Here is a 22,442-nt window from a genome sequence, read left to right on the forward strand (position 1 = left end):
TGGGTTTTGTCCTTTATTTTCCAGGTAATACTCATTGATGGCTCTAACTGAAGCTACAACAGAAGGCATTGGGGAATCAATCTCTATGTCAACTTGTAGTTAGGCGATGTGACTAAGTTGAAAATTCACATCCACATGCTTTGTTTAGAATCATTTGTTGAAAGCATATGTAACTTCAACAATTTCTCAGCTCTTATTTCTTTAAATTATTATTGTCCTGTTGTATTTAAGTTTGTTTAGATGCAATAAAGAAAAAAGTTTGTACATTATGTTTATCTGTATAGTGTATTACCGGCACACCTAATGTATGATACTATCCTTATGGTTAAAAGCTAACAAGTTCGCAAATTAATTTTTAGCTTGCCTTCTTTCTTAAGAAAATGTTTACAGAGTTGATACTAACGATGAAATTGAAACATAGATGGTAAAGAGAAACAAGAGGGTTTAAGTTTTGAGGCAAGGACCTCATAACTATGTGACTAATGTTCCTACCAATTAAATTAAGAAGATGATTTAAGTTTCAAAGCAAGGACCTCATAATCACTGGATGTCTCTACCAGTTAAATTAGGATTTGAGGACATTTTTTTCTCCTAGCAGTAGGGGCATAGGATTTAAAAAATAAGGAGGAAAATAGGAAATTTGAATTTAAAACCTTTAAATCTTGAAAAGTCAACCTCTACTACTTGGACTTGTGGACATCTATTTAAACTTACTATCAAATATGTCCTTTGTTCTATTGTTAGTATTTGTATTTTATCCACCCATGAATATTATTGTCATGTCTTGTGATTTTTTTTTATATATAAAAGTACACACAATAATACTCATTCATTGAAAATACTAAGAACTACTTCAAATTTAATTAGGTTATTGTATCATACATTGTGACTTATAAACCAAGTTGAAAATCCATAATAAATACAGTCAATGCTATATTATCTTAATTACTTTGATATATCAAAATGAGTTTATACTCCATTCCATTCAATCCTTAGCAAACTGAAAGGTGGAGGCGTGGACTGGGCAAAAGTGAAATTTCTCATAAAATCAGCTAATTTTTAAAAAAAAATACAATCAAAGCTTGTGAACTTTGCATCCAAGCTTCCATGAGTCAATGATAGGGTGTGAAATTGTCATTCAATTTATGATTATTTTCTCTTTTATTTTAGCCAAATATTGTATTAATTAATAGATTCTACTTATATTTGGTAAATGATGCTAATTGTAGGAAAATAACTAAAACATGATTAAAAGGGGCAATTTCCTGCTAATTTGGTGGTGGCACTGTGAGAACCCTCACTTTAAAATGCAATTCTCCTAAACTACATGCCTTACCCTAAGATTTAAACCACTTATAATATACCCTTGCATTGCATTCTACATGTATTATAACAATTCTCTTGTATTGCATTTCATTTTCTTTTACTTGAATGGAAACATTTTCTTGAGTTGGTTTTAATTATTTCACCACTTACATTTTTAACAAGTATCTTTTATTTGTGGTTGGGACTTTATATGAGAGTTTAGAGGTGTTAAATAGGTATTGGAACATTTGGAAGGGTTGAACATCATTAGTCAAACATTAAGGAAGAAATGGACAAGAATTGGGCCAAGTGGCCAAACCCTAGCTATGTATCTTGTTTGACCAAAGGATTAGAGGAATTTTAAACCAACTTTGCTTCATTTCCTCCACCATATTTTCAGCCACCTTGAAGCTTCTCAAGGAAGAAAGAAAACTCCATTTCTCTTGCTTTCTAACCCTAGCTTAAACTTGAACAAAAATCATAAGACTAAGAGCTCGAATTGGTAAGTGATTTGCCTTCAACCCTAGAGTGTGTTTTCAAGCTTGAAGCTTTTGGTTTAATGGTTGTTTGGGTGACTCAAGCTTCTTACAAGAGAGGTAATTAATCTTTAAATCTTGGTTTTATGGTGTTACATCATATACTTTAAGTTTTAATGGCAAACTACAAGTTATTTGGATGAGATTTGTGGTTAATCTTCTTGAACTAAACAAGTGGTAGTAGGGTTAGTTAGTTTGCCTACCATGTGTTTGATGAAATGTTTGAACTTTGTTCATGGTGGTTTTTGAAGTATTAACATAATTTAGACCCTTTTCAGTTAGATTTAACACTTGACATGTTGTTTAAGTGAAAACCATGAAAGGATGAAGGTTGGTTAAATAAGTGAACTTGTGGACTGTTTTCTTTCTCCTTGGCTGACCAGTTTTGGAAGAGAGGTTTCTCCTTGATTTTGTGGTTCATTTGCACCTTAATCAAGCCTAAGAAACTTGGCTGGACATTGGTTAAGCTTTTGTGTGAGTTGAAGTGGAAATAAAGCAAGAAAAAGTAGTTGTTATGAGCTAATAGTGGACTGATTTGGCTCCTTTGGTTAGCTAGACTGTTTTGATCCTCTTAATTATGTTGTGTATTGCATTTTGAGCTCCAATGGTACTAGTTAACTTACTCCCCTGTTTATGAACCCTAGACGATTGAATTGGGTGAGTTTGAACCAAAATAAATGAAGTTAGCAACAAGAATTAGTGTAACTTTGTTAAGGTATTGAAGCTGATCAGAACTGAAAAATCAGCCATTGGAAAGCCCTTTGAGTCTAGTTTCCAACGCCACTGACAGAACCTGATTCCGACCTTCCTACAGTGAGATATAGCCGTTTTTCCAAGACTGCGCAGGCGTTACTGTTTTACCCGCGAAGAACAACTTGAGCTTGGATGAAACTTTTCTTTTGCCCAACTTTCTTGCACTTGTCAAACTTGTTTTCTCATGAACTTTTACTGCATTTTGGGCCTAACTTGCATGGTGAATTGAGTAGATTTAACCACTCACTTGGTCACCTAATGAGCTCACTTTTGGGTAGAATTGAACCCAGTTTGTTAATGATTTCACTCGTTGCCCTAGGATTGGGAAACGGTGGTGAACGTAACCAAGGGACTTGACGTTTGAACTCTACATTGCTTGACAGGTGAGTGTTCCAAGTACATGAAAATATTTACGTTGAATGTCTCCTTGCTTGAATAACATGCTTACTTGGTTAAAGTAACTACTTTTGAATTGATAACCTTTAGGACGAGAATGTACTTTATCATACTCGATCCTTTGTAGTTTACTTCGTGGTAGTAATATGAAATGAAGTGCCTTGCTTATACTTGACTTGTTGGTCTTGCACTTGACTTGTTGGTTTTACGCTTGACTTGTTGGTTACTCGAGTGGTTATTCCACCGACTTACGTGTTACTCGCTCATCGTTGTTAGACAGTGCTAAGTACTTGTTTTCTCGTCTCATAGGCAAGTGTGTACTTTCTCGCACTTGACCTATCTCAACTAAACTTGTGATATTTTGTTAAAACATGTATTAGCCATTTGGTTACACCTGAAAAGTGGCCAGAATCCGGCCACTTTCTGACCGGATTTCCTGCCAGATTTGAGGCAGTGAGTTTTCAAAAATTTTAAGTTTTTCCCTGTCAATCCAATCCTTAATTCGGCCAACATTTGACCGGATTTGTGGCCGAACTTGCTGATAAAGTTTCTGATTTTTGCGACTTTCTTCCAGTTTTCTTATTTGATCAAGTTTTCGTAACCATCCGATTTTCAACTGTTTGGACCTGAAATACTTGAAATGCTTGAAATATGATATGTTGAACTTATTTGTGACTTGAACCTATTTAGGCGAGTGCGCTCTTTTGTACACTCAATTGACCCGATTTGACTAAACACTTGATATCTCCTTCACGCATGAACAAGTAACTTGATTTGTATATTGATTTGAAATATTTAGAATACTTGAGAATATGAATTACTGGACATTACTTGCGACTTGATTCTGACTAGGCGAGTGTGTCATTATCACACTTGGCCTCCCTTTCTTGAATGACCTTGTACTCACTTGAACTTGATTGACATGTACTTGTGTTTGTACTTGTATTTGACTTGCAAGTGTTGAGCGACCGTATGTACCACACTCCATCCGAGTAGGAGGTACCTCTCATCCCGTCTTAGTACTTTTATCTCAATTAAATCGATTGGAGAGTTATCTCATCGACACTAGTGTTGAGCGGTTGTATGTACCACGCTCCATCTGAGTGGGAGATATCTCTCATCCCGTCTCAGTACTTTTATCCTGATTAAGTCGATTGGAGAGTTATCTCGTCGACACTAGTGCTGAGCGATAGCATGTACCACACTCCATCCGAGTGGGAGGTATCTCTCATCCCGTTTCAGTACTTTTATCCTGATTAAGTCGATTGGAGAGTTATCTCGTCGACACTAGTGCTGAGCGGTAACATGTACCACACTCCATCCGAGTGGGAGGTGCCTCTCATCCCGTCTCAGTACCTCTATCCTATTTTGTTGAGTGGAGTGTTATCTCCTCGACTAATTGGTATGCTTGAATATTACCACCACTGTTTATTTTTGAATACGGAGCGTTAAGTGACAACTAACGTCTCCAAGCTTTACTGTGTGAGCGTTGGATAACGGCCAACGACTCCAATCTTGATTTCTGAATACTGGGGCTATAAGTTGTATCCTGAATTACTGTATATCTGGGATTATAAGTCTAACCCCGGGGCTAGTTGGTCGAATCGAGCCGGCAAGGGATTGGTCGAGGAGATCGACGAACCTTGGGTACTTCTTGGACGTTCGAACCTGGTAGGGGGTGATCGGTGGACGAAAACTGGTGTAAAGTGGGGATCTACGGACGTTATACTTTCGTGGTTGACAGAGAGTCAACGGACCTTAATCAAGCTACTATGGAACTTGCTCTTGAGAGCAATCTATATCTTTTGACATGAATGTGTTCCTTAATGAACACTTTTGCATGTTTTATCTGACTACTTGCTTAATTATATACTGGATTATGATCTCATTGAAGTTGACTTGTTTCTCGATGTCTGAATATGCTATCTTGTCTCGTATTTGACCTACTTAATTACTTGGAATCTCACTGGGTTATTAGCTCATTCCATGCCATTTGTTTTCCTTACAGGAATGAGAACATGAGAGGTTGAATTGAGGAAAGCCTCGATTTCTTCTAAGTTTGTTAGTTGCTGGAATGAGCACTGCATAGGTGTCTAGCCGACTTGTTTGATTTGATTTTTGGCAAGTCCGACTCTTTGGTTGTAATTAATATCGTTTTCTTTTAAGGGTCTATTTGTAAATCTTCTTGTTATTTGACTGAGTCCTGGCGAGAGTTGGGCAGGCGGTCCGCCAAACTCTTAGGTACACCCTGGGGGGAGGTGGGGCTGTCACAGGCACATTCAGGACCTACATTCAAATCCAAAAGATTCGGGAATTTATCGCGCAAGGAGATCTTCTAGTTAGAGTCAAATATAGACATCTTTAGAGGAAGATTAGGAAATTACCATTTTTCTTAGATATTTTATTAGGGAACAATTACCATTAGTTGGAGAAGTTTCATTTTGCAATTAGAATTCTATTTTTGATTGCCCAATGGACGGCCGAACTATTAGGACTTGATAAGAAACGAAAAAGGAAAGGAAGCCGGATCCCGCGTGATGAATACTTGGAGGGGAGCTGCAGGGATCTCTCTCTTAGACTTTTGTTTTCCCTAGTAATTCTCTTATCAAAGACTGATGCGGCTGGCTTTGGAAGCTGTGGAACTAAGTTTCTTTTCTAGTCGAAGGCCAACTTGAAGGCGCAATTCCAAACATATATGAGATCAAATTAATTTTATATATTACTTTTATTAATTGATATTCGTACATTTTCTGATTAACTTCTTATGATTGTTTTGTTATTTGAATGTCAAGGGCTCGATATTTGAATTAACCTAATAATCTACTGTCAGATTAATTGATTGAATCGTAATTGTTTAATCGATTAATACCAGTGGTGACTAGCGCGATTGGTCCCATGTTAGGGGAACGTATGATCTAAGTTAAACAAACCCTCGTAGCATGTTTGTGGGGTAGGATTGGACTTTTCTAATGCTTAATAAAATTGACGAATTAAATCCTGCAATCGTACCTAGGGTTATTTCTTGGTTAGGAAAATAATTAACGGTCGCACCTTGTGTGAGAACTCGGAAAATTTATGTGTACACTTTGAATTTATTTCATTACATTTAATCTGTTATTAGAAATAATATATGTAACAAATGAATGGTTAAATTAAATGCATAATTGAATTTCTATAGAATTGAAAATTTAGATCTTACAGTTATTATTGAACCAAATCTTTAGTTGTCCCCTTGACTAGAAGTATGAAATTAGTTCTCCGTTAATGGAGGGTCATGCGACAGGTATCTTAGAAGCTTACAATTGTTGTCTCCCAAGATCGGTCAAGAAGAAAAAAAAATAAAAACAAAAGCAATTGTCCTCTTGTTTCTCCAAAAGTCGGCCAAAGGAACCAAAAAGTCAAGACCAAGTACAATGCTCTTTTTTTCTCTCGTGAAAAGAAGAAGAAAGATGTCCCCTCAATCCCTCTTTGCTAGGAATAAACTAACTAATATGAAGGGACGGTTTCCTATTACAAGTCAACTTCTTCAGGCTCTCCTTTTTCTTGAGGATGATGTGGATCCAAAAGGTAGGAATTTGGACTAGGAAACTGTCTAGACTCTTTCCCGATCTTCCGGCCCACGTGCAAATCACTAGAAATTGCTAATTTTAATCACTTTTCGTTCCAATTCCTGAAATTAACACCAACTACCAATTTTGAGTAAAATCAATCAAGGTAAACGATATTTGGTATAAATAGGAAAATAAAATATAGGCAAAAATACCATCTAAATGCACCCTATCATACAGGCTAAGAGTTTAAAGCTTTCGGAAGTTCTCCCCTCCTCAAACGTAGCATTCGACCTATAGCATTAGCTGCCACATGTGAATGTAATTACTTATATCAGTAAGATATCCCATATCTTTTAGAACACACATCAGATCTTCAATCAATTGATATAACTCCCTAGTTTATTCATAGTATTATGCTTCATAAATAAAAAGTAAGCCTCCCTTTGAACTTCAATCATGCTATGACTAGGCTCCTTCTTGACACCAGATTCATTCATCACACTACTAATCTCGGCCACATTATTCTACAACGAAATAGAAGCAGAAGCATTTTAGAAGACAACATATACTTTACCAAGTCCATATTTCCATGAATTTTACAAGCTCCAAGTGAAGCACCCTATACGACTGGCTGAACAGATCATAAGCATCGGTTAACCTGCCAGCAGGCCCTAACAGATCAACCATAGACGCATAATGTTTTCCCTTTGCTTGAATTCCATAATCTCTAGTCATTCAGGTGAAGTACTCCCAGCCTTTGTTCACCAAGCCCTCCATGGCTACAAGTGGCAAGAACTACAAGAAATGTAACATGATGTCCATATCCAGATATTAAAGCCTTCATCTAACATCCTGTGAAAGGATTCTATAACCTCTACCACTCTTCCATGGCGTCCATATCCAGATATTAAAGCCGACCAGGTAACAAAATTTCTATCTAAAAACTTCTCACATACAAGACGCCCTTCAGAGAGACTACTGCAATTGAAATACATATCCATGAGGGCACTATTAACTACAAGAATTCCACTAATGTGGCACTTGATCCACAGAGCATGGGCTTGCCTGCCCTGTTCTGGGACTGTTAAAGAAGCACAAGCCCTAAAGCCTGATGCAAAAGTATAGTGGTCTGATATCAAACCATTTTTTCTCATCTTATGGAACATGCTCAAGCCCACCTCTGCCAGCCCACCTCCGCATAGCCTGCAATCATCGAAGTCCGTAAGACCGAGCTTTTCATTTGTAACTTATCAAAAAGAATACGGGCTAGATTAAAATCTCCCGCCTTTGCATATAAAATCAACAATTTAACATTTAGATATTCATTGGGAACACATCCAGTGATTATCATTTGCCAATGGATTTTTTCCCATAAAGTCTTGCAAAAGTAGAGCATCAGTTTCAGATTCTACTTGAACCCATGCATGGCATAACATCCGAACAGCTTCCACTAATCTTCCTGACAAACAGAGATCCTTCAACGTCTCATCCAAGTGAAGGGTAATCTCTCTAGCATCAGCTTGAAAACTAGGAATGTCATCAACGATGATTTAATTTGACGGCTAGAACAACTCTATTTCCCTTGTTCTTCCTCAGAGAAGAGGAACAGGATGTGGGAAAAAATTTCCATTCTAGTTGTATTAATACTAGTAATTACAATCACATAATATGCTCAAGTTTTTTTTTTTTTTTTTTGAAAACCCCTCCAAGAGTCTTACAAAAGACAACTTTAAGCTTTAGTCATTTATGAATCATGGCTCAAAGTCACGGTCGCGGCTCGGAACGTTCCACATCGGTCTCGACATATCGGTCGCGGTCTCGGTGAAACGCAAATTTTAAAGTATTTAATATTCTAAAAATTGTTAATAATATAAAAACTATTCTAAACAAAACTAATGAAAAAATAGCAAAAGAAACGGCCGAGTCAACCCGTCGTGGTGTGAGTCGGCCAATTTCTCGTCTTGACTTGGGATAACTCGAAGTGACTCGGCCGAATCAATCCATCGCGGTGACATCTCGGCCGATTTTTCGGTGAGGCAAGTACCTCGATATCGTTTCATCACGGTATCGTATCGGTAGCCGAGTTGTCATCGTCTTGGCCTAGACTTTGAACCATGTTTATGATACATAAAAACACTCACTATTTGACTCTCATGGCCTACATTGATACCATTTACTTCAGCTATAGAAACAGTTATATACTTGCATCAATCCCTTATGCAGAACCCACATAAACAAAAAAAGGTTTTAGTGTATTAATACGGCGAATTATCAATATGGCTCTTGCCCAAGCACGTATAACTAAACCAATTTAAACTTGTATTCATCCTCAGCACAGAACCCACATAAATTAGTACGAGTTATGCAGAAAAAAGAAATTAAAATACATATTTTTTCTGTATTAATACAGAAATTTATCAAGTTTTTATATGTCAGAGCATTCAGTTTCCACTAAAAACCCAACAAACTAACTAAAAAGTGCAAGATTATGAAGAATACAATCAATGGCAATTAAGATATGGTGATTAATAAAACAACTATGAAATTAAAAAGAGAGAGAAAAAAAAGAAAGAAAGAAATGGAACCTTACTTTCCATTGCTGCTCTCGGTCTTAATCCTCCTGAGAAGAGTGGAAGTTTTTCCGGCGAACATGGGTCCAACAGTCATGTGAATTTCACAATTCTAGACATCCATTGAATTTATTTGCAAATTCTAGATACCCATTGAATTGATTTGATTTGTTTCTTTGCAATAGTTAGTATATCCTCTTGAAATTCTAGACACCCAGTAAAGATTGTTCTACGAATTTCTTTCTTGAACCATAAAATTCATTTTTAATGGTTCTATGAATTTACTTCTTTCTTTATTGAATGTTTGGAGATGCCAAGGATTTTGCGATGATAACTATTGTAAGAAAACGGAGACCTCCTAAATAGGCACTTTGAATTTCCAGTTAGCTGAGTATTGGTGTTTCCTATTTTTATAGGAAGGGTTATACGTTGATGTGATGAAAACAATTTGAAATTGGCCTGAATCCATAATCAGCCTGCATTTTATCCGGTATTTTGTATACAAAGACTTACACTTACCATATTATAGCATGTAAAATAGAAATATGAATAGGCGTAACTCAGACTTGTACTCGAAATATAGTTGAAGATAAATTCATCTAGGATCCAGGTTGAGAAATTAACCTTTTCTATTGTTAATTAGAACATTCATGTTTAATTAGTTTTCTGGTTGTTAAAATTCTTATACCAATATCATTCTACAAGTGCATAACTACGCACTGTACATCCCACCATCTTATACCTTTTTTTATTTTTCTTATTTGTTATTGTAATTGGTACCTTATCCCTGAGCATACAGTACATCAGAAAAGGTGTTTTCCCATCTACTTATTTTTCTAAAAATAAAGAAGGCAGAGAAGTTGAGGGAATAAGTTTGTGAGGGAATATGTTGAACTTCTACTTCTTTTTCTACTTATCCTTTTTCATCCTGTTTAATTTATTTTTATATAGTTTCTTCAATTTACAAATATATTCAATACTACATATTAAATAGTTCTCGTATTTTCTTTAAACGTATTAAAGAAAGTTTGAAATAGTCTCATGACCATTTATGCTCTCCCCTCAAACTTAATTATAATCTACAATTTCAGATGCAACAAATCTTCTATTCCACTCCCTGTTCAACTCACTGTTCACTTTTTATTATATCACTATAACTCCTTCATAAACATCATAATATAATTCATTTTTGTTCTGTAAAATCCAATAACTATTAACTAAGTAATACACAAAATCTAACAAATTCAAAAAGCCAAATTACACAAAAAATATTTTTCTGAATTTTTTCTATTATATAGTACTTTTTTTGAGACTATTGTATTTATTTTTTCTTGTGTTAGTAGTTATTTAATAGTAAGAAAATAAAAATAATTTAAAAATGATGTTTATGAAAAAGAAATAACAATATAATAAAAAAGTGAGACAGAAAGAGGAATAGGAAGTGAGATAGAAGATCCGTTGCGAATTTTAATTGGATTCTTCTTTCTAAGGTTTGAAAGAGGGATTGTATTATTTTTAATTCTTTTCAAAATTTAGATAAATTAAGGTTTATTTTAGGTTAGAAGATACTATATACCAGAATTAGAACAATGAATTAGGACAACCAAAAATCTCAATCATGAGCAAATAAATTCTAGACAATGACTCAGCTTTTATATTAATATTTGATTGTAACATTTCCAACAACTAATACGGTAATATAATTATCTTTAGTTACCTTACGTACGTTAAAAAGTTCTTTTCTTGTGCTAATTCACTAATGCAAAGTTTATTTTCCTTCGCTTCGGAACTTTTCCTTTGTTTCCCTTCTCTTCTTAATCTCTGTCAAATGCGTCAAAGGCTCGAAGATTTTCTGGCTCTGTAGCTATGGGGAAACTAATCAAGGCACAATGTACATAGCTTTTTGACGGGAAATTATTCTCTATCGCTAAGCTTCCTATCTGGCCCCGGCCTTGCCTGCTCTAGAATTTCAAGAACTTCTTGCAACAGCCTTGCTGATTGGAGTTATCCCCTATTGATGCATGAGTACTTGGGGAAGCTGCCTTTGTTATTTACATGCAATGATTTTTGTTTCACAGGATTTTTATTTTGTTTTGTGCACAATGACTGTTGTAAATAATTTGTTTTTTATTTGGTAATATATGTGATATTAATAGCAAGTTACTAAGCAAACTTTTTTCTTTCTGTCCAAAATAAACAATAGTTTATTGTTTGGTAAGCAATAATGACAATAGTTCTACTACTATGATAAAATATTTTTAAATACCAAATTTATTCTTTCTAAATTAGAAGAAAGTGTCATCATAATGCTTTTAGAGTTGGTGGCTTTTTGGATTCGTGAAACTATCATAATGCTTTTCAATAGCAATTTTGGACTTTTTTTTGGAGCTCGTATTGCTTATAATACAAAAAAAGAAAGAAAAAAGGATTGACAAATAAAAATTGAATTACACTAAAAATTCTCAAAAAAGCCACTATTTTAATAGTTAATGTTGGTGTTTATAGTTCCATAGGTTTACTAGTAAAAATATATTTAAAAAATGAGGAATAAGAAGAGAAAATGAAAATAAAAAATAATTATAAATCCCATTCTTTGCATATGCATAACAAACAAGGGAGTTTTATTAAAATTTTAAGGCTAGTATTGTCATTTCAAGTGGGTAAGGGAGGTAAATGCAATTTTTAAAATCTTGGAGGAGGAGGTTTTTGAAATTATCCCTATGGGAAATGGTTGCATGCCATTGAAATTTGCCGGTCAGTTTTAAAGACCATAAAGTGAACTAGGGCTGCGTTTGGTTCTACAAAATTAGAATTGTAAGATGTTGCAATTCCTTGGTTCGGCAAATAGATAGAATTGAGCAGGAATTCATTTCGAATTCCAAATTCTTTGTTTGATTGGGAGAAGAATTCATGGAGAATCGGAATTACTTAAATTTAAAATTGAAAAGATCTGTTCCTTTCAATAATAATAAAAAAAATGTTAAAACATTCACTTTGTGGGAAAAAGGGAGATAATTTGCCCTAATTTGCACAACTTTTTCGATTATTAATAACAAAAATCTTCCTATTACGTAGTCTACAGTAACTAACTATTAGAGTAAATCACACTGACGGTGTATACACTATCATCGTTAGATTCATGACATGTGTGCAAAAGTTGAATTCAGTGTAGGAAAGATTAATCCTAACTATTATAGCATGTCAATGCCCTTCCGGGTTCGGCTCCGTGGTTGTAGTCCCAGTTGGGGGAGAGCCACGTCCAGGGGTCGAATCCCGGCATTACCGAGGCTGGTGACGCTTGGGGCGAGCCACTCCCAGTCCGCAGTAGGGATTAGTTGAGCCGTACGGTATTACCAGTCCATGGGCCCAGATACCCTACTGCGCAAAAAAAAAAAAAAAAAAAAATTATAGCTTGTCAATTATCAAAACATTGAATATATTCACTACCAAGATTACATCTAGAAAATGAAGCAAAATTCAAAAAACGTGTACAAAATGCTTGTCCACGTCACCAAATCAATACCGACTATGTAATCGTTAATTATGATCTTACCAGCTAGAACAAATAAATACAAATTTAAATAATCTAGCATAAACATTTTGGTCTTTTACTCCCATTTTCTAAGAGAATGGAAATACATATGGTTAATGACAAGTAATGCTTTGTCCTAGCCGCTTGCCCCAACGGTTAGTCGTTTCCTGCAAGACCTTTTCAGTGGACAATCACTTTTCAAATTCCTATTCAATCTACAAATGGTGGCATCAGACCAAGTTAAGCAAAATAGCTTGGTTTAGTTGCTCTTTGAATTAGGGAGTAAGGTGGTCTGCCTCTCTGTCATCTTGGGAACTAACTATAGAAAAGTTAGTTAATGTAACTTTATCTTAGGAGCAAATTAGTGAAAGATTAGCTAATGAATCTAAACTAACTTGGGAGGTAATTATAGAAACTGTAGCTAATCAAATTGATTCAAATTTAGAAAAGTTCGTTAATATGACTTCGAACTAGGGGTGCAAACGACTCGACTCGAATTTTGATCTAATCGATCCGAGATTCAACTTAATTTTACGAAGCTTGAACTCAAGCTCGAGCTCAGCGATTTCAAAATGTCGAGCTCGAGCTTAAAAAAATAAAAAAATAATTATTTTATTTTTAAAAATGAATAAAATAATAATTTTTTAACAAATAATAAAATATTAGGGATATATATGTAATTTTACTATTAAAATAATATATATATACATATATATATATATATATATATATATATGATTGAGTTCGCAAGTGGCGAGTTTAGTATTTTTGAACTCAAGTTTGAGTTCAAGTTCGATTTGATTAGCTCGAACTTTATGTTGACTGAGCTCAAGTTGAGCTCGTACTTGAGCCGCTCGTAATCGGCTCGCAAGCGATTCAATTCGTTTGTAGCCCTACTTCTAACTATTTTGATAGGGTTGAGGAAAGACAAAATGAATAAGCATCTTTGAAATAGGGAGTAAGGTGGTCTGCCTCTCTGTCATTCCTTGTACAATTGCTATCATGTACCTCGAGGAAGATGCTGTATAGCAAGTTATCTTTTACCAAGCAGGTCTAGATCAGAAAATGAGAGATGTTATTAAAGTTAAAAAATGCTAACCAGGTCAAGCAATCATTCTATATTGCAATCAGCAAAGTAGCAGATGGCATTGGAACAGACAAAAATAATGCATCTATTAATTCATGCAAAGACCAGGCAATCAAATGCTTATCCAGTAAACAATACAACAGGACGTAAATGTATAACTGATTTTGTTTTCACTACTAACTCTTCCAACTACAAAATACAACTGACAAATGAGTTTTTTTGGATATTTGTTTAAAACTTTACTATAGCTTACTGTAAAAGTTGTAGGAAAAATTTTTAAGATGAAAAACATTTTGTTCTTTTCTTTTTCTTTCTTTCCTTTTCTCTTTCTTTTTCTTTCTTTCTTTTTTTCTTTTCTTTCCTCTTTCCCCCTCGACACCACCATCTCTGGAGTTTGAGCAAATTCTAGAGCAGAAGCTCCAGCGGAGAAAGAGTGGAACAGCCAAGGAAATAACAACAGCCCTCGCTTATTTATACAATCAGACTAAAAGAATGAAAAAATAAAAAATAAAAAAAGAAACAATTCTGAGAGTTCTAGTGAGAGCTCTCTGCCTTTTGTACATTCATCCGTTCCACCACCAAAGCCACCACCACCACTTCCTTCTTCTCGAGACTTTCAAAATCTTTTAAGAAAAGTAGCAAAAATAAACGTGTATATTCCCTTTCCAGCACTGCACCACCACCTCTGCCACCGCCTCCTCCAAATTCAATATTCAATAACTTGTTCAAAGGCGGGAAGAAGAGAGAGGAGAAGAGAAAGAAGAAAAAGAAAACGAAAAAGAAAAAAAGGTTGTCGGCACCGGCTCCGGCAGGTCTTGTCTGGCGGCAGAGGTGGTGATGGGTTGAGATAGAAGAAGAAAGGAGGAAAGGAAATTTTTTTTTTTTGGTATTTTGAAATATGTAGTTTAAAAACTTTAAGAATTTTTTTGAGATTACTGTAAATAAAGTTATTAAAAAACTTATAGGACACAAATTTAGCAAAACTCACTTTGCCAAATGGGGCCTTAGTAAACTAAAAAGCTTTTAAACCTTAAGACTAGTATGCTATACTAGAGGCGCTATGAAAGGGCTTTCTTTAGTGATCCTAAAAATATATATGATTTTGCTAGTAGATATAAACCAATCTCTAATTAACAGTCACTCTTCAAATCCTATTCTCAATCTATAGACAGTGGCATCAGACTAGGCTCCATTTGTAGCATACATGTTTGACATAAGTGTGTACTTTACAACCTTGTTCAGCTCAAAAGTGAAAAGCTTTGAAGCTACTCATTCTACTGCAATTACAGGTAGAAAATAAATTCTCTAGTTACATGAACCGTAAACAGCATAAGCTACACGGCAAACATCTTCAATCATACAGAGTTCCATGCAAGATAATGTCACGTTGACAACATTTCCAGGTAAAAGAACGTGAACAAAAATGTTAGATTGTCATCAACCAAGGATCAAAGGACAGGCATGCTTTGCATCGAAAGGCAGCATAGGCAACTTGAATGAATGTAACCATACACAGCCAGAATCGATGAGGAGGACTACAATTTATCTTTCATCTTTCTCTGAATTAGTTAGAATGATCAATATTTAGACACCCAAATTATCGTTGGTGCTATGGCTAATGTAGAAGCAACATTCTTATAACAAAATCTACAAACAAATATGAGTCAAATGGGCTAGGATTAGAATAACAACGAAATTCAAGTTTTTTTTTTTTTTTTTACCGGAATTCAAGTTAATAGAACCTAACAATGTAAAAGAACTTCATTTAGGAATCCATCTTCCTCATTCCTTGTACTCCAACCATAAATTTATGACTTCCCATCAAAATTATTTAGGAAATATGGTTACTAGTTAACATCAAGAAACCCAATCAACGATGGCTCATGCTTATGGAAATAAAGACCATGATGCAAACATCTAGACATTTTACATGGGATGATAAACCAACCAGGCAATTAATTAATATTTAAATTAATGCCACAAGTATACCATTTCACTTTCAAAGGAAGGCAAAAAAAATACAAATATTTGAACACAAGATATAGAGTAACAGTTATCGAACCTGTACAATAATAATAATGATAATCCTAGTTGCCAACAAAAGCAGTTTCGAGTCAATTGTAGTACTAGAGCAGAGACTTTGGATATGCAATGGGTTACTAAATTCACCCTGACTCCGAAGAGTTTGCTATATCCGAATACCAGAATTTATTCATGAGGACTTGTTAATTTGTATATAGAGCAAGTAGGGTCGTATCTTCGGAGACTAGGAGTAATTCGTTTCTACTAAAATTCAAGTTATGGAGGATTTTTTTTATAGCAATAGTATTAATTAAAATGTTCGAATAAAAATAAATAGCCAACAATAGATTAAATGACAAATTACTAAAACCAAATTAACAATAACTAAGCTCTAGCCAAGAAATAACTTCGATAATGGTTCACCTGATTGATCCTCGAAGCAAAGGTAATTCCAATTATTAACTAATAAATAGGTTATAACTGTCAAACAAGCGATGACAGTCAACTTCTCCTTACTGTGTCGATGACTGAGGTACGCCCGTCAATCACTACTCTAATTGAGAAATAATCTCAGGTATGCCCGTAAGATTTAATTCCCCAATTGCCTTACGTATTAGAGGAGCTCTATTCTAACTAAATAACACACTATCAGGGTTATTTTAGATTAACTTGCGTATTCCCCTGACACAACTCCAATCATGCCAGTTGTCACTATTTTAGAGCAATTAAACAATTTCGAATTTAACGCTCTAATTGGCATTAAGTTGCTAAACTAATTCAACGTCCGGACCCAGGATATTTAATTAATGAAACAACCATAAACACTATCAACAGAGAATATGCAAATACCAGTGAATAAGAGGAATAAATAAAATTAATTCGATTTCACAATTTTTAGATGAACCAAAGCCTCCGTTGCTCCTTGACTAGAAAAAGAGATTTAGTTCATCTCCGTTGAGGAAAACCCAAGCAAAATTCTAGAAGTAATTGTTGCATACATTGTCTTCAATTTCAAATCAAGGAAATCGATGGAATCAGCACCTGAAATTATTAGTTATGGTAGATATCTCCCAACCGCTACTGAGAGGAACTGTAGTGAAGGTAGATGGAACAATCAAATGGGCCAACTTAAAATATGAAAGATGCCCTGACTTCTACTACAATTGTGGTGTAATCGGTCATAGTGAAAGGACATGTGTCAAAAGGTCCATAGCAGGTGTTGGAGGGAAAAATAATCAATATGGCACTTGGATGAGGACAGGTTTTGGGAAGAACTCCCTACAGAAGAAGCAATCTGCGACAATTTACAATTCTAATAAACATCATTGGAAGATGCAGGAGGGGGAGTGGACAGTAAAAGAAAGATCAGTAAAGGAAACTACACAAATAGACCAATCACTGGATGGTCCTAGCAATGACAAAGAGACAGAGAAGAATATGAGATCATTGACAAAGAGTAAGGAAATCCAGAATGATCAGATGAGTACAGATAGAGAGATTAGCAGGCCACATACTCCTATGGATATCGCAATTGATGGATATGACAGCTTGAATACAAATAATAGCCTATACTTAGAGGCAAAAAGAGATGATGGGGAGAATTCCAATGAGATGATCAGAACAGAAGGGGATGATAGGCAGGCTCGTACCAAGGAATTGGAGGGGTCAAACAGTAAGGTGCAGTTGATGGTTGGGGATAATAATGGAACAACTATAAAGCTCCCTTAAACTGACAAAACTAAGGTAGTGGTATCTGAGTTGGAATCTATGAGTATGACTGGTGACAAGGAGTTGAAAATGCAAGGGATTATAACAAGACATAGCAGAAGAGTACTTAAAGTCCTGACATTCCCAAGTAAAAGAAGGTTGCCTCTACAAGAATTAAATAGTAACATGAGTAAGGAAAGGATGTCAGGAAAAAGAAAAGTTAGTCAGTGGGATGTTGAGATGGAATCTATTGAGAGCAACAACCAGAGTGGTAAAAGGAACAAGCATGAGCTGATTGAAGTTGATGTAGGTGTTGTGACTGAGGGAGAGGGGTCCATCCCTATGTGGATCCCAAAAGCAATATGAGAGTCCTGGTGTGGAATTGTCAAGGAGTGGGGAGCCCCTTGACAATTCCCCATTTGAGAGAGGTGATCAACCTCTCCTCTCCAAATATTCTATTTTTGTGTGAGACTAAAAATCGCAGCAAGTATATGGAGAAAGTTAAAAATATCCTCAAATTTGATGAAGCAGTCATAGTGGAGTCCATGAATAGAGCTGGAGGAATGGCCCTTTTTTGGAAAGAAGAAATTAAAATAAAACAGGTCCTCAGAACAGCATTCACAAAAAAGGCCCAAGTGGAGGATCGGGAAAGTAGGAGTGAATGGTGGTTCATAGGTGTATATGCAAGCTGCGATGATCATATCAGAAAACAGCAATGGAAAGTGATTCAGGCTAGAAAAGGTTTATGGGGTGAAAGATGGCTCTTGGATGGAGACTTTAATGACATTCTGTCTAATGAGGAAAAGTGGGGTGGAAACTGGAGGGAAGATAGGAGTTTTAAAGACTTTAAAGACTTCTTGAATGAGAACCAACTAATGGATATAGGATTTGAAGGACACCCCTGGACCTGGTGCAATAATTGGGAAAGTGAAGGTGAGATTAGACAAAGACTTGATAGAGGACTGTGCAACTATCCCTGGTACCAGATGTTTGAGAAAGTGAGCTGCAAACATTTGGACACGTACGCTTCCAATCACAGCATGCTTCTCATTGACACAAAACCAGGAAAGATCAAAAAGAAAAAAAGATTCTTCTTTGACAAAAGATGGCTCCAGAAGGAAGGGATAACTGAGGTAGTGAAACAGGCTTGGAGGCAAAGTGATGAAGGCACGAGAATGTTCAAATTGACACAGAAGATCAAAAGGTGCAGGATCTCCCTGCTGAGGTGGAAGAATAAGTTCCAATCTAACTCAAAAGAACAGATTGAGAGAATTAAGAAGAATCTGCAGGAACTTAGAGAGACTGAGATGCAAAACAAGAATAACAGGATGCGATTCTTGAAAAAATCTCTAAAAAAGGCTTATAGAGAGGAAGAGATCTTTTGGAGTCAGAAGTCAAGGCTGAGTTGGCTAAAAGAAAGAGACAAAAACACCAAATTTTTCCATGCTAGTATTCAAGGGAGAAGGAAAAGGAATACAATCTTAGACATGCAGAGAGATGATGGATCTTGGACCAGAAGTGAAGAAGAGTTGAGTGCTGAAATTGCTAACTATTATAAGAATCTTTTCAAGAGCACGGAGGGAGAGAACTTGGATGAGATACTGGAAGGTATACCACAAACCATCACAGAAAGTATGAATAATAATCTGTTCTCTTCTCTATGAGTCCTGAAAAAGCTCCAGGAATAGATGGGATGTCTCCTATCTTTTTCCAAAAATTTTGGGAGATTATCAAACAGGACCTAGTTAGTGTTGTTCAAACATTTTTTCACACAGGTCATTTACTGAAATCTGTAAATCATACCCTCATTTCACTCATTTCCAAAGTCAAGAACCCCACTTCCCTTGAGCATTATAGACCTATCAATTTATGTACTACTGTTTGCAAAGTCATTGCTAAGGTGCTAGTTAATAGATTGAAAGAAGTCCTTCACCTTTGTATTTGCAAAAATCAATCTGCATTTATCTCCGGTAGGCAAATTCTAGATAACATTATAATCTAGCATGAACTTTTGCATTATCTCAAGAACAATAGACAAGGCAAAGATGGTTTTATGGCTGTGAAATTAGACATGTCTAAAGCTTATGACAGGGTTGAGTGGAGCTTTTTGGAAGCAGTGATGCAGAAAATGGGATTCAACAACAAATGGAGAAGATGGATATCAGCATGTATATCAACAGTATCCTATTCCTTTACCATCAATGGATAGATAAGAGAATATGTGGTACCAGAAAGAGGAATTAGACAAGGTGACCCACTGTCACCTTATCTGTTTTTGATATGCTCTGAAGGATTTTCTAATCTACTTAGGAAATCTGCTGAGGAAAAAAGAATCACAGGCATGAAGATGACTCGCTAGTTTTTTGTAAAGCAGATACAAAAAATGCAGCAGAACTTCGGAGGATACTACAAGTATATGAAAGGGGGTCAGGCCAACTAATCAATCTAGAGAAATCTTCAATATTGTTTAGTAGGAATGTGAGCCAAGATAGGAAAAATGTAATATCCCAGGCAATGGGACACATCCAACTAATCAATCAAGGAAAATACTTGGGTCTTCCAATGGTGGTCACAAGATCAAAGGAACAGGTGTTCGGATACATCAAGGAGAATATACAACAAAGACTCCAAAGCTGGAAAAACAAACTGTTAAGTACTGCAGGGAAGGAAGTTATGTTGAAATCCGTGTCACTAGTAATGCCAACATACACAATGTCTTGCTTCAAGTTATCAAAAAAACTATGCAAGGAAATACATTCTAGAATGGCAAACTACTGGTGGGGAGAAGTTGAAGGGAAAAACAAATTACATTGGTGTTCTTGGAGTAAAATCATGTTGGATAAGAAATCTAGTGGACTGGGGTTTAAAGAATTAGGAGCCTTTAATAAAGCACTGTTGGGGAAGCAAATATGGAGCTATTAACTCAGCCTAATTTGCTGGTTAGTAAACTCCTAAAGGCGAAATATTACCCAAAAGAATCCATATCCTAGTGCAAAGTCCGAGGAAACGCCTCATGGATTTGGAAAGGCTTGATGGAGGCAAGAGAACTACTAGAGAATGGAGTAAGAAGAAGAATTGGTAATGGCAAAAGTACAAGAATATGGAAGGATAGATGGATCCCAGATAGCAGCCATGGAAGGGTGACAACACAAAGACCACCAGGATGCGGATTGCAGAAGGTAGAGGATCTGATCATTCAAAGAAGGTGGAACAGGAACCTGATTTTTAGAAGTTTCAATAAAAATGATGCTGAAAAAATACTGAGCATTCCTATAAGTTTAGCAGACAGAGAAGATAGCAATTTTTGGATCCACAGTCAGGATGGCAACTATTCCGTCAGATCAGGATATAAACTCCTATCGAACAAAAAACTGGAGCAACAAGGTGATGATCGAGAGAAAGCCAGTACAAGCTGGAATGCACAGAGCAAGAAGACATGGACACATATGTGGAAACTTAATCTTAAGCAAAAGGTGAAGATATTCTTATGGAAATGTTTGAACCAGGCTTTACCAGTAAGAGAATCTATCACCAACAGAACTAAGATTGGGGATCCAATATGTAGACAATGTGGAGAGGATCGGGAAACAGTGGAACATGCTTTACTCAACTGCAGATGTGTCAAACAAGTTTGGAGGATTGCCCCAATACAATGGTCTGGAATTCATGATCAACAAGGTAGCTTCATTCGATGGTGGTCTATAATTACAGAAGCAAGGAAACGACCAGATGGAGATGAACACTTAGCTCTTACTGCTAACATCCTCTGGCAGATCTGGAAAAGTAGAAATGATGGAGAATTCAATGACAAAAAACAACTCCCATGGCAAACAATTCAAAAACCTCAGGAGAAATGGTTAGAGTATAAGGAGGCCACAACAAAAGCTTCAAGAGTGAGCTCAGAAGCATTAGCAATGCAGGAGACTTCATCTCAACATCAGGAAGGAACAACAGGCGTAATAAAGATAAGATTTGCCATACATAAGAGACAAGACAGTCCGGACATGGGGATTGGAGCCACAGCAATGGAGGATAACCAGCATCTTATTAAGAGCTGGGCAGCTAAGGATAGAAGCACTGGACACTATCACGTTGATGAGCTGGTAGCTATTAAATTGCTAATGAGCAAAGCTCTAATGCTAAGGTGGAGGAAGATTGAAATGCAAATCCAAAACAAGCAAGCTCTCAACTGCATTTTGTCTAGGAAATCTCATGATATAAGACAGGCAACCTTGATGGAGGACATTTATCAATTAAGTTTGTTATTTCAAAAGTGTTCCTTTTGCCTAGTTAGTAAGGATGGTAATCATATTTGTGATAGAATTAGCTCATATGCTATAGGCATATTCGAAGATGAGGATGTTTAATTCCTCAGTGTCTTAGTACACTGCTTTATTGTGTAATCGAGCCTTTGCTCGCAATTGTTAAGTTTGATTAATCTATAAAATCACTTATCGTTTTGGAAAAAAAAAAGAATAAGACGAAAAAGTCAAGATCCAAAGTATATTCAAGAATGTCTGCTATTCTCCTATCTCCTATTGCTCCTTGTTTCCCTGCTATACGGCTACTAGGAAAGAAAAGGAAAAGGGTCCTAGTCTTTGTCACTTCCTTCCTCTTTGGAAACTACTCCAAGAAGAAAAAGGAAGTGTCCTCCTTTTACTTCAAGTCTGCCACATTTTTTCCACTGGATAAGAAAATAGAGTTGAATTAGTCTCCACCTTATTAACTGCTACTCAAACTCTTCTGCTAACTACCGTCAAATTGGTACCTTTTTATGGTATTTTGTTCCACTCCCTGCAATAAATACAAATTTCCAAAAGTGAGTAGAATTTAACAATTAATCCACATTTGGTAAGGTAATAGGAGTAATTAATTATAAAATAAATGATAAAATTGCAACCTATCATAGAGCTTCAATGATAAGAAAGTACGGTCAAATCAATGAGGCCAATAATGGAGAATCCACATATAAGGGATGCCCCC

The 22,442-nt window shown here is 35.9% G+C and overlaps 1 pseudogene; it reads right to left on the reverse strand.

Annotated features, from left to right (window-relative positions):
* Window positions 1-7,268: 7,268 nt before the first annotated feature.
* Window positions 7,269-7,937, reverse strand: LOC113771353 (annotated as a pseudogene).
* Between the last annotated feature and the right edge of the window lie 14,505 nt (window positions 7,938-22,442).

This window comes from Coffea eugenioides, chromosome 5 (assembly GCF_003713205.1).
Source record: "Coffea eugenioides isolate CCC68of chromosome 5, Ceug_1.0, whole genome shotgun sequence".
Taxonomy (NCBI): domain Eukaryota; kingdom Viridiplantae; phylum Streptophyta; class Magnoliopsida; order Gentianales; family Rubiaceae; genus Coffea; species Coffea eugenioides.